Source organism: Vulpes lagopus, chromosome 2 (assembly GCF_018345385.1).
Source record: "Vulpes lagopus strain Blue_001 chromosome 2, ASM1834538v1, whole genome shotgun sequence".
In the NCBI taxonomy this organism is placed as follows: domain Eukaryota; kingdom Metazoa; phylum Chordata; class Mammalia; order Carnivora; family Canidae; genus Vulpes; species Vulpes lagopus.
Window position 1 is genome coordinate 92,835,466 of NC_054825.1, and position 14,174 is coordinate 92,849,639.

The 14,174-nt window shown below is 37.9% G+C and overlaps 1 protein-coding gene across 4 annotated transcripts in view; it reads left to right on the top strand.

Annotated features, from left to right (window-relative positions):
* Window positions 1-14,174, top strand: part of UTRN (utrophin) — a 496,122-nt gene that overhangs the window by 7,659 nt on the left and 474,289 nt on the right. The gene's annotated exons all lie outside the window — the stretch shown is intronic.

Below are 14,174 nucleotides of genomic sequence, written 5' to 3' on the forward strand. Positions count from 1 at the left end.
TTGCTGTCCTTTTTGAAACTTTTTATGAGTGTTCTGAAGGTACAGTTTTCACATGTGTCACCTAAGACAGATTGATGGTTTTCATATGAACATTTAAATTGGAGACCTAAGGCTACCACTCCCTCCCTCAGTCTTTTATATAAGTGAGTGCTTTTTGACTCTGGCTGTACAAGTGAATCAACTGGGGAGTTTTAAAAAAAATACAGATGCACTGGCTGTACTCCAGACCTGTTGAATAATTTCTGTATTTTTTAAAAACTTCGAATATGATTTTTAGACAGGCTCTAAGGGGAGATGTTTTTGAGTAGGCAGGGCCTTTCTGAGCTTTGGAAATTACATAGAACTCCACCCTGGGTGTGAACACTATACTTAAGTAACTTTCACAGTAACTTTGAGGTATAAAGTTACGTCCAGTGTCACTTTAAAAACGGAAAAGGAACTTAAACCCTCTGTTTGCTGTGTGAACCATCTTTATAGAATGTTAGGATTCTATTTCTTAATTATTTGAAATTGCAAAAATATGTACTGAAAATAAGCTATAAGTTAATAGAGATACACATTTTTAAAAAAAATTTTATTTATTTGAGAGAGAGAGAGAGGGAGTGAGAGCACAGAGGGAGAGGGAGGAGAAGCAGACTCCCCCGCTGAGCAGGGAGCCCAATGCCAGGCTCAATGTGGGGGCTGGATCCAGGACCCTGGGATCATGACCTGAGCCGAAGACAGATACTTAACTGACTGAGCCACCCAGGTGCCCCTAAAGATACACATGTAAGATATACCTTTCCCTCCATGATACTGGTATTTATTGATTGGTAAAGATTTTGGTTATTACAGTCTTGGCTCTAAATATGTAGCTTCTATTGTGTACCTTTAAAGATCTTTTCAGGGCACAGCTTAATATCCTGTGTTAAAGTTCACTCTTAGGATGTTTTGTTCCTCTAATTTTTTTTTTTGTTCAAGTGTTTTAGTAGTGTATATATGTATATATAACAAAGAGGAAAATAAAAGACACAACATACCCATGCTTGTCATGTTTTATACATTGTGAGGTGGAATATTCTTGGATAGTTTTCTGAGACCATGTCCGTAACAGTAAGACCTTTGGTATTTATAACTATGTATTTTAGCTATGTTCATAGAAAAGTTATTATATAAGTTTGAAAATATTGGGTTTATATGATGAGTACACATAACTTCTAAACTCTTTTTTAAATATTATCATTTAAAAAGACAATTCTCATATATTTTTGGGGGACAGTGGGGCAGAACTTATCACATGGTTTTATCATATACATACCAATTGGCTCAATAACTCTATTTTTAGAGTTTTCCCCGAGGGAATGCACAGACATATACAAGCAAGTTGATCACATTATTTTTATAACAAAAAAATAAAGAATTAAATAAAACACCATAAAAACCCAGAATTAAAGATTGGTTAAGCCATTATTTCACAAAGTATTTATGAAGGAGCACAAGTTCTGATGTATAATTCAAAAAAGGATGTTGTGGGCCAGTTACTTTAGGAAATAGCTGGTTAACATACTCTGTTCCTTTAATGTAGGGCAACTGAACAGATCATATAGAATCTCAGTGGAGCTGTTTAAATTAGGGTGTATCCATGAAGTAGAAGATTGTACATTCACAAAAATGTTATGGATGTGTAGAGTAATACATTCTTGATATTGTTAAGTAAAATATATGTACAATATGAAGTCTTCTAGACGGGAAATATTTTTTAAGAAGATTTAACAGAGCATACACTAAAATATTAATAGTGCTCATCTTGGCATTGTGGCATTATTATTTTTCTCTTTTTCGCTCATACTTATTTTCTAAATTTCTTTAATGAGCCTGTTTTACTTGGTCTTTATAATTTTAAGGGCTCTCAAATTGCTTAGAGTGTTTTAATGCCAAGGCTATGACTGTTACCTTGGACACACCTACTTCGAAACACATTGAAAAGCTAGCTGTTGCATAGCTGAGATACGAATCACATTCTTTTGGCTGGATTATGTTGCAAAAACCGGTAGATAAACTTGGATTTGAATGGGCCTATTAGTCCCAGTCTTGTTTTCTGGAAGGTACTTTTTTTGATTCTTTTACGGTGAATATTAGCATCCAATGGTCAGGTCTCATAGTGCTCTAAAATTTACATATTGAAAAAGGAGTCTCAGTTTATCTTTCAGTCAAGGCATCATCTACATACAGAGATCCTTCTTGGATGTGTTCTATGCTGAATTTGTTGCCTCTTCAGCTTTTTAAAGGAATATTTTCCCATAGGAAAATTTTAATTCTTATCTGTTCTTCTGGGTTTCTTCCTTTTGGAGGACTGGATGTGGGGTAGGGGTAGATATTGGATGGGAAAAAAACTGTTAATAATATATTAATAAACTTAATCTCTTGGTTTATGAAAATTCTTCTCTTTCCTCTCCAGACCTTGTGTTTGGACAGTCTAAAAGCCTGGCATAATAGAAATGTTTGTGCATTTAAGTTATTAGGATTCTTTATATTGCCCTTATTCAGTATTAATTTGTTTTAGGCTCTGTGTGAGGTTTAAAATTTTTTTCAAGTCATCTGCACCATCTGAACAGATTGATGAAATCATCAGGGGTAGGTGATAAAGTAGTGTCATGAATGTAAAAAAAACGTACATTTCTTTATGGTTGTAGTACTTTTGTCTAGGATTTGAGTGAATTTCAGAAAAGAACTTGAAAGGATATGACCTTTAATGGTTAGGGGTTGGGTTGGGTAAAAATAGACCTTTCTGTCCCTAACTGAAAGTCACATAAGTTCATTGTCAGTGACTGCATCTCTGATGGCCTGAATTAGTGGGCTTCAGAAGGCTTAACAAGTTAGTAAATATTTTGAGAGAGTGGGCCAAGAATTAGAGGTTTGTTTTTCTTTCTTTCTTTTTTTTCTTTAATGAAATATATAGCCGGTAGAGTCTGTGATGTGTAAGCTTCTGCTTGGGACTTTTTTTTTTTTTAAGATTTTATTTATTTGAGAGAGAGAGAGAGAGAGAGAGACAGTGCTTGGAGTGCTTGCATGAGCAGGGGGAGGGGCAGAGGGAGAAGCGGACTTCTGCTGAACAGGGAGCCAGATGCAGGGCTCAATCCCAGGACCCTGAGATCATGACCTGAGCTGAAGGCAGACGCTTAACTGACTGAGCTACCCAGGTGCCCCTGCATGGGACATTTTAAACATAAAATAATAAAATAGTTTGAGATGCATATAAAGTCCAAGAATATTCTCATTGCTATTTCATTCTTACAGTAGCTAACACACTTTAAAGCCAGTGATGTAGAATTCATCATCCTTTTCTGTCCTCAGTGCTGTTGTAATTTTCTTAGCACAGGGCTCCCTAACAAGGGTTGACCTCAGGGCTGAAGGCAGTGTGTCAGCTAGCTACATGTGAGGATTTTGAGAGTTTGGTGTTTGGAATCAGTAGACTCTGAGATTGGAGAGGGCCGTTTGTTGAATGAATTTGGTGAGCCACACACTGTTGTATGATTCAGTATGCTCTTTAAAAGGCCTTGGGTAGGAAGCCTGGGTGTAACAAGTTTATCTTTTACTCCTTCACATTTTCTCTTTTTGCCTAATATCAATGTCTAATGATTGAAGGAGCTTCTCAGAGGCCTTATAACCTGGCCCTGCCTGTGGAGTGGTTCCCCAGGCTCTGCTTTCACATGTCTAATGATGGGATCATGTTGGTGATGATGATGATGATAATTCTAGCAGTTTACATTTATTGAACATAGACTGTGTGCAGATAGACTGCTATGAGTTTAATCCTAACAACCACTATTTTATAGATGACAGAAATAAGTCATGTAGAAGTAATTTGACACATTAGCCTGCCTCCTATTTCTCCAAAGGCCAGGGGCCTCTCCACATCCCTCTTTTCCTTATCTTTGCCTGCTAGCCTCCTTCTTGTCATTTAGATCTAGGCTTAAATGTCATCACTGAGAGGTCTTCCCTGCTGACTTTAGAAAGTAGATCTCCCAGTCACTCCTGACTATATCACTGTATTTAAGTTCCCTATATGTTTTTATTGCTATCTGGCATTTCTCTCTTTCTCTCTCTCTCTCTCTCTCTCTCTGTGTGTGTGTGTGTGTGTTAATATCCTTCCCACTAGAATTTAATTCCACAGGAGCAGGAACTGATACATCCCTTGCATCATGCCTGGGGCCTACCTCATAGTAGGTGAGCAATGTATGCTTATTAATTGACTAGAAACTCTGCATTTGACCTCTACATATTGCCAAGTCTCCTAATTTACAAGGTAGTTTATTCCATTGCTGCAGGATGATTCTTCATTTGTGCCTGAATCTATCGCTTATACATTTTGCACAGTATTAATTCAGCTTATACATCCCTCTGCCTCTTTTCTCCTATCCAACAAGGTTGGAACCCTGGGCTGTGAGGTGGAGCTTCTCTGGGCTTCTGCCAAAGGAAGGCCAATTGTAGGAGATACAGCCTGCTGCTCCCAGACTTGTCCTGGCCTTTCTTGGCTCCTGTCTCTGTCCCTTTTTCTAAGAGTGAGCAAAGGGGAAAATACCAAAGGACGGGCAGTCTTCTGGTTGGAAGGCAGAAAAATTGGTAATTTGTTTCTGACGTGAATTCCCTTTTCTTTTTGCCTCCTGCTGCTGGAGGCTTTTCACTGGCTGGTGAAAAAAAGGTAGTGGATTTCAGATGCCCTGCGATTTGGCTCAGTTTAAGCCCTGGTTTGATGTCCAGATGGATATCTCTGGGATTGAAAGAGTTGGTAGAGGTAGGGAGAGGGGAGGGAAGAAAAGAGAAACCAGTGAAATAAAAATAAAATGAATTATTTAATATGGAATATTATACTGGTTACATTTATAGCAGGTCTCCTGAAAATACGCTGTGTTTGCAATAAAGTGAGCTTTCCTAACAAAATTCAGTTTTATAAAAATTATGAGGAAGATTACTGTATTTGTTTATCATTCAGTGGCCTTTCTTTAGGAAGGACGCTGGTTATGTTGCGTTTAGGGAGTCCTTGATCTACTTTCTCTTTCGTTTAGAGAAATACCTGTGAGGGGATTTTTCTAAATAGCTTAAAAGACTGAAAAACTGTCTTTTACAATTTTACCCCCCAGCTTTACTTGGCTGGAATACCTGTGCTTTGGAGGGAGCTCTTTGAGTAGGTTTGTTTTTTTCCATGAGCCCTGGGGATTTGTGGTGAGGGATGGTAACCTCGATGGAAATCCAACTCTGACAGAGCAGAACAGCTATTCTCATAACGTGTGTAAAAATATTCTCCGTGTTATCGCCTCATTATGCTGAAGTAGTGTGATTGTAGAACAGTTTTCAGTATTAATGCAATTCTTGTGACCTATTACTGTGGTTGTAGAAGCTTTGGAGGTGATCCATTCCCAATCAGGAAGCATGAATTGCTGAGAATGTTGTAAGCAGTGGAAGTACATTAATTATATGGACAGAATGGAAAACTCAATTTTATTGAACCTTACTTGAGGCCAGAAGTTTGAACTAGATGCTGATATGATGGTTTTCTGGGAACAAGAGAACATGCACGATCATTGCAGCAGTTGTAAATATTAGTTAAAATTTAATTGTGAAAGGATACTCAGGTGGTTTCAGATAGATTGGCAAGACTGTTTTTCCCTAAAGCTGTGTGTGGAGGCAGAGATATTTACTATATTACTATTTTTATTTTTTTTTGGAATGCCTCAGCTGTTTAAAAATAAATCTACTCAATTCAGTATTTGAAATGTGACTCATTGTGAGATTTTAATATATATTTACTCTTGAAATGGTGGCTTGGGGACTGAGAAGTCTACGCCAGGTCTAGCTCTTTCACTTTTGTTTCCTCTGCCCTTGGATTTACATAGGTCAACTATAGGAGGCAGGTAGTTTTGAGCTTCTAGGTAGCTTTTTTACTGGGGCCATTGAACAGCCACTTACCTAAGGTTTGTTTAAATCCTGTGGGTCTTCTCCATCAGAAGCTTGTACTCCTGGTCTGGTTAAGAAGGAGTTTTTTTTTTTTTTTTTTTTTTTTTTTATGCCTGTTCATGGGGCACCTGAGATTAAGGTTTGGGGTTGGTACAGTCTCACATTGGTTTTGAGAACTTTGTTTCTTTAAAAATAAACCAGTTCTATCACAGCTGTTGAACTCAAAGTATAAAGCAGTAGAATAATATTTCATAGGTGAATATTTTCAAATGAATTTTTTGATGGTGGGGATGGGGGCGGGGAGGCTGGGTGGTTAGTTATTATGATTTCTGCCCAGTTCAGTAATTTTAACATTTAATTATGTAACAAAAATTGTTTTTCAAGGAGCAGAAAAAGCACATAATAACATTTTTTATGTATCAGAGAAACCCAATTAAAAATTGACTTTGTGGGATGCCTGGTGGCTCAGCGGTTGAGCATCTGCCTTCGGCTCAGGGTGTGATCCCAGGATCGGGATCCTTACAAGGAGTCTGCTTCTCCCTCTGCCTGTGTCTCTGCCTCTCTCTCTATGTCTCTCATGAACAAATAAATAGATCTTTAAAAAAATTGACTTTGTGGGGCACCTGGGTGGCTCCGTGGTTGAGTGACTGCCTTTGGCCCAAGTCATGATCCCCACGTTCTGGGATCAAGTCCTGCATCAGGCCCCCCCAGGGAGTCTGCTTCTCCCTCTGCCTATGTCTCTGCCTTTTTCTCTGTGTCTCTCATGAATAAATAGATAAAATCTTTAAAAAAAAATTGACTTTGTCTCTAAAGTGGTACAACTTTGAAATAAATACATCTGCTATAGTTTAAAAGGTATTATCTGTTTAGATATTATTTTTTAGTCTCACAGTTTTAATATTGAGAAATTCTTTCATTCTACTTTCTGATACCAAAATTTTGGTATGTGATATATATATAATATATACTGGGGGATGGGGATAGCATTTTGAGTTTGATCCTCACTTATTAGTTTTCTTGCTCTTCATAAGCTGAGTCATGTTATTTAACATTAATTCAGGGGGATCTCTGGGTGGCTTAGCGGTTTAGTGCCTGCCTTCGGGCCAGGGTGTGATCCTGGAGACCCGGGAGTCCTGCGTTGGGCTCCCTGCATGGAGCCTGCTTCTTCCTCTGCCTATGTTTCTGCCTCTCTCTTGTGTCTCTCATGAATAAATAAATGAAATCTTAAAAAAAAACATTAATTCAATAATTACCTAGATGTATATGTATGTTTTTATTTTGAAAGTTGGGTTTTGGACTCATCCCATGTGGTATTGTTAACTCATGCTGCACATCAAAACCGCCCTTGTGGATTCTAATTCAGCCGTGTGGGGTAGGATCCAGGCATCCCCATTGCTTTATGGAGAAAGAAGGCAGGTTTAAGACTTTTACAGCTAAAGTGAAAACTGCATTTCAGAAGAGTGAGGAGAGCTGGAGTCAAATGTTGAAGATTATTTCTACTCATAAACACTTCCCTTTGAACATTTTCTTTTTTTTTTCTTTTTTCTTTTTTAAATTTTTATTTATTTATGATAGTCACACACACACACACACACAGAGAGAGAGAGAGAGAGAGAGAGAGAGAGAGAGAGACATAGGCAGTGGGAGAAGCAGGCTCCATGCACCAGGAGCCCGACGTGGGATTCGATCCCGGGTCTCCAGGATCGCACCCCCGGCCAAAGGCAGGCGCCAAACCGCTGCGCCACCCAGGGATCCCCCTTTGAACATTTTAAAAGGATAATAGATTCTTGGTATTGGACAATTTTTCTTTTGCTTTGTATCTTGAAGAGTTTGGGTTGTGTTGAGCAAAGGTAGAACCATGGAGAGTGGGCCAGGAGAATGCTGAAATTTGGTGCATTTCTTAGCATGGCCCCTTACACTAGATCATACCAAAATATTCGGCAGCAAATTATTTCTTCATTGAGGAACTTGGTCTTCAACTCAGTGTAATTAACTGCTTTCTGCTAGAAGTCTAATGTCACATCCTGAAGTGTTACATGGAGTCCTCTGATTAATTCATTGTAAAAATTTATTGTGTATATTTTTGGGGCATCTGGATGGCTCAGTTGGTTAAGGGTCTGCCTTACCTCGGGTTGTGATCCTGGGGTCATGATCTGGGGGTCCGTGATTGACCCGCTGGTTTGGTTCCCTGCTCAGTGTGGTGTCTGCTTCTCCTGCCCTGGTGTGGTCCACCCGTGCCTCGCCCACACATGCTCTCTCTCTCTCTCAAGTAAAGTAAGTAAGTAAGTAAATAAATAAATAAATAAATAAATAAATAAATAAAATCTTATATAAAAACTTATTGTGTACATTTTCTAAGAAGTTATTTCTAAGACAGATATGTTTTTGACTCATGTTGGGGAAAAAAATTCTCACGTCCAATCTTGTATGCTAGTTTTTCTTTTCTTTCTTTCTTTTTTTTTTAGTTATAATTTATTGATACAGTGGACTAACTTGAGATAAAAAATCACCAGGTATTTTTTTTAATCAATATAGGGGGATTTCTAAGATGTGATATAAAGTAGGAAACATAACATTTTGCTAGTTTTCTTATGTTCTTCAAGATTAGAGACAATATTACTTATATATTTCCTTCCCTGTTTTGTCATTTTAAATAGGTGACATCCAGTACTTATATTTAATATAACTAGACTTCCTTTTGATACAAAGTAATTTTCCTATCATTTTTAAATGAGTGCATTTTAAAATATGAATAATTGTTTTTATGTCAAAGATGATATAGGAGTTAAGTGGCTTTTGGCCACTATGGCAAGTTCCTTGAGGATCTGTAAACATACCCCAGAGGTCTTATGATGTCCTTCTATTCATTTAACTAAACCAAGCCAAACACTAAACTCTCACTCTTAAAGTCCTTGAGTTACTCGCAGTAGTGTTTATGAGCTCTAATCTTTAACTTCTTTGAAGATATAGGAGGGATTTTCATTTCTTCATTGATTAAACAAATTTCGGAGTAGATCAAAATATGTAATTGTTCTTACATATGCCACTATGTAGAATTTAAGGTCATGTATCAGAATTTAATGGGACTTGTTCCTGAGACATTTTTAAGATTGAGGCTTAAAAAGGGAGCATCTGGGGAGGCTTGAGCTGGATGACAATTTATATTTGAACAGAGACTTTTGTGTAGCGTTTGGCCATGTGGGAAGCATTGGGGAAGTTTCAATGAACTACTTAGGAGGGAGCCTCTTCAGAGTTATTTGAAACAAACAGACCACAAAATAAAACCAACAGAATCTACCCCAAACATACATACTTAAAAACAGCATTTGGTTCTGAGTTGTAAACAAATCCATTTTCCAAAGTGAATTGTTGTATTGCCAGTTTAAAGATACTGTCTTTTTAAAATTGAGATAAAATTGACATGTAACATTCTGTTAGTTTCAAATGTAATACAGTGATTTGATATTTGCATTTATTTTGAAATGATCACCACAATGAGTCTAGTTAACATTCATTACCATGTATAGTCACTTTTTTTTCTTGCAATGAGAACTTTTAAGATCTTTTCTCTTAGCAGCTTTCAAATACGCAATACAGTATTATTAACTGTAGTCACCATGCTGTACATTACATCCCCATGACTTATTTATTTGATAATTGGAAGTTCATACCTTTTGACTCCCTTCATGTATTTCTCCTATTACCCCACCCACCCCTGCCTCCAGCAACCACCAATCTGTTATGGGTGTCTTTGAGCTTTCTGGTTGTGGTGGTGGTTCACATTACATGTAGAAGAGGGATCCTAGGGCATTTGTCTTGTTTTGGCTTATTTCACTTAGCATAATGCCCTTTTTGAAGGTGCATCCATGTTTTTGCAAATGGTGAGATTTCCTTCTTTTTTTATGGCAATAAAAATAATAATAATTGTCCTATATACACATCACATTTTTTTGGGGGGGGTCCATGCATCCCTTGGTGAACATACAGGTTGTTCCTACATCTTGGCTATTGTAGATAATGTTGCAATGAACTTAGGGCTTTATATATATTTTCGAGATAATGTTCTTGTCTTCTTTGGATAAATACACAGAAGTGGAATTGCTGGATCTTATGGTTGTTCTGTATTTAGTTCTATTTTTGAGAAATCTCCGTATTGTTTTCTGTAGTGGGTGTACCAGTTTGTACTCCTACCAGTAGTGCACCAGGATTTTCTTTTTTTCCACTTCCTTGCCAACATTTTTTTCCTGTCTTTTTGATGATAACTGTCTAAGAGGTATTAGGTGATATCATATTGTGGTTTTGATTTGCATTTCCCTGATGATTAATGATGTTAAGCACCTTTTCATCTGTGCTATGTGTTGGCCATATATTTGTCTTTTGAAAAATACCTATTTAGATCCTGTGCCCATTTTTATTTTTATTTTATTTTTTAAAGTTTTAATTTATTTATTCATGAGACACACACACACACACACACAGAAAGAGAGAGAGAGAGAGAGAGAGAGAGAGAGGCAGAGACCCAGGCAGAGGGAGAAGAAGGCTCCATGCAGGGAGCCTGATGTAGGACTCAATCCCAGGTCTCCAAGATCAGGCCCTGGGCTAAAGGTGGTGCTAAACTGCTGAGCCACCCAGGTTGCCCAATCCTGTGTCCATTTTTAAATCAGATTTGTCTGGTTCTTTTCTTTTTTTCTTTTCTTTTCTTTTCTTTTCTTTCCTTTTCTTTTCTTTTCTTCTCTTTTCTTTCTTTTCTTTTCTTTTCTTTTCTTTTCTTTCTTTTCTTTTCTTTTCTTTCTTTTCTTTTCTTCCTTTCCTTTCCTTTCCTTTCCTTTCCTTTCCTTTCCTTTCTTTCCTTTCTTTCTTTCTTTCTTTCTTTCTTTCTTTCTTTCTTTCTTTCTTTCTTTCTTTCTTTCTTTCTTTCTTTCTTCTTTCTTCCTCTTTCTTTGCTATTGAATTGTATTAGTTCTATATGTATTATGGATATTAAACTGTTGGAGGAGGGTATTGAGAAGATGTGACCACTGGTTGACCTGGAAGTTGGGCCTGGCCTGTTGGAGGCTCCTCATTTCCTCATGTCCTTGAAATGTGTATTGTACCCACTGTTCTTGTCCTAGGAGCTGTTTCAAGGAAGCAGCCTTGAGAGAGTGATGTGCTCCTGAGACCATTTGGATGGTATATATGACTGAACTTTGTTAAAGCCTCTATATGAACTTTTAGGATTCTGTTGGGCAGGTGCAGAGACTTACTTGTCTTGCTGCCCTCCTCTCCCCACAGGGCAACCTTCATGTGTAAGTTCCCTTACTGATCAAACTTGCTACCTACCAACCTGGAATGGTCAGCTTGCTCTTTGGGCTCTCCTTGCCTTTTGTACGTGGGGGCAAGTTTCAAATTTCACCTGGGGAACTCTAAAGGTTGTAAGCCAACATATGCCCTTATCAGACCATATGATTTACAATATATTATCTTTTAAAATTTAAAAGTATTGCAAGAATTGACTCGGAGCTGAGAGAATGAATCAGTCTTATTTTGTGATGAAGTCTCCTGGCCTTATTGAAAATCCACCTGCTGGGGAGCTCTTAAATAAGTGTGTTCTAGTTTACTCTGTGACCCTATGTAGTTCCTTCATAGGTGGTTAGAAAATGTTATATCGCAAAATGCAAAGATACTTATTTTTGTGTTTTTACGTGTGGCATCAGTGGCCAGTTCTATAACATATCAGACCTTTACTTATATATTAGATCCCATTTTAATACCACATGAATAGAGAAAAATCAGAGTGACTTGAATTCTTTTAATTTATATGTGCTTTTTCAAGAGAAGTAACCTGTTACAAGTTAGGACAGTATTAATATTTGGTGAATGGACATATATACTTCTCTTTTTCTTGGACTGGCTTTATTGTGCATTTGGTGTGGGACAGATCTTATTCTGGAGACCTGGCATGGAGGCAGATTGTTCAGAGAGGGGAACTCATTTGCATGTATGTTTAAATGAAACATTTAGAGATGTCTGCCACTATCTTATCTTTCTAGCAGCCCTGTCTTTCCCCCTGCTACCACAATACCCTGTGAAGGAGGCAAATGGCACCATGTGAGGACTGCTCACGGTCCTTTTCTTGCCTTTGCAGGGTGGCTTGCTTAGTTTTCTGTGCTTGGTTTTATTCCCCTTCCCTGCCACCCAGATTTGAGACCTCCAAACAGCCTAAGTGCCACAAAGCATTCTACTTTCCATCACCAAGCAGAATCAATCTCTCCCTCTTGTTCAGTCTTTATTTCTATTTTTGGCTCTTCTTGCTTGTGTATGGTCCATGCTTCCCTAATTTGACTTTCTGATGCCAGCCTTTAGCTTAGTCTCCACACACAGTAAGTGCTCAATAAAGACTAACTGTGTAGTTAATGGTTTAAAAAAAACTCAGACTTGCTTAGATACGTACCTTATTCACTCAGTTAATATCTGTTGTTCAGTCATTATTGCTAGAGGGTGGGCTCAGAGGTGAGCAAGACCTTTGTTCTTCATATATTCTCAGGCTAGTTGGGAGGAGAGGAATAAATAGACATGTTGCACAAAAAGCAGTGTAAAGCACAGAAGGCCATGGGAACACGGAAGGAGTGAGGACAAGCTCTTGCCTTGGTGGGAATGAGGGTACAGCTGGTAACAGCACTGTGATAGGAAGGAATTTGAGTGTGCCTTCAAGGCTGCTTATGAGGTAGACATATGGACAGTGAGGGAAGGAAATGCCAGATTGATGGAAAAGAGGAGTGCATTTTGAGGCTGTATCTGCTAGGTGAGTGTGGCTGGGCATTGTGGATCGTGGGAGAGGGTGGGGCCATGTTTTGAAAGGTCTTTTGATGCAGGCTAAAGGGTTTGATCGTTTTGTTCTCCGGAGCCACTGCAGGATTTTAAGTGAGTTCATGATGGGCTGGTAGTATTTTTCAAAACGATAACTTAGTTGGCAGTTTGTGAAAGGTAAATTTAGGAGGGAGCAGAGTTGGAGGGATGCAGAGAGCAGGTCGGGGGTGTGAAAACAATTGAGGTGAGAAATTATGGAGGCTTGAACCAAAGTGGTAGAGGTGGAGAGGGAGTAAGGGAAAGGATCTGAAAGATGGTTAGCAGTTAGTAAAAACTTGTGTAAAGGCACAATATAACTTCACCTTCACGGGGTTTGTTTTATATTTTTCAGTCGCTTGGATGGTTTTTTTCAAATCATGTTTAATTCAGGTTCTCAGCACTTTTAAGTATTAGCTTTTCCTCCAGAATTAATTTTCTTAATGTGCTTAATTTCTGCATTTTATTTATTTAATTAATTTTTTTTTTTTTTTTTTTTTTTTTTTTTTTTAGAGAGGGAGAAGGGGAGGTGAGGCAAAGGATCTGAAGTAGGCTCTACACCCAGTGCAGAGCCCAACATGGGGCTCAATCTCAAGACCCTGAGATCATGACCTTAGCCGAAATCAAGTGTCAGACACTTAACCCCCTGAGCTATCCGGGTGCCCCTAATTTCTACATTTTAAAGGTAGTTTACTCATCAGTTACATTGACTACTGCTGTTTTTCTAAAGTGTTGTCTCTCGGTCAGTTTGGTTCAGTAACTTTGAATTGAATTATTTCAGTCATATTAGTACTTTTTTCTATAAGTATATTCGGAAAGAAATGTCATGCTTCAGAAAAAAATAGATTAATTAAAATAAGAAGAAAGAGAAAGTTTATTCATGTTTACTTGGTATAATATAAAAGTTCTTTGAAATGGTAGCAAAAAAGAGGTAGTATTTATCTCATCTTAGAGTGCACATAAGGGTCTTGGACAGCTAAAAGAAAAGCCATATACAAAATGAGCCTGGAAAACTATTTCAGAGGAACTTCGATTGAAGAATAGAATGTTTCATGTGACTCTGTGAAGATAACGTCATCCGATATTACTAATTTCAGCTCCAACAGGTAGGCTAGAGTAAATGCAAATTAAAAATAAATTAAGAAAAGGTGTTGAGAAATACCTTTCATTTAGGGAGTGATTAAATAGTGGAAAGCTCTTCATTGGAGTTCAGTCAATAAAGCTGGGATGCTCAGAACTCAAAATTATTCAAGTAACAGATGCTTTTCTTAAAGTGGTGTTTTGCTCTGGAGGTTCAGGTAATAGGAGAAAGAAAAGGCAGTTACTGTCATATTGTTTTTCTTTTGAGTTCTATACTCCAAAGTCATATATTCAGTGGGCTGACTTTAAATTCTGGTGTGTAACTTGGTATCTCAGAA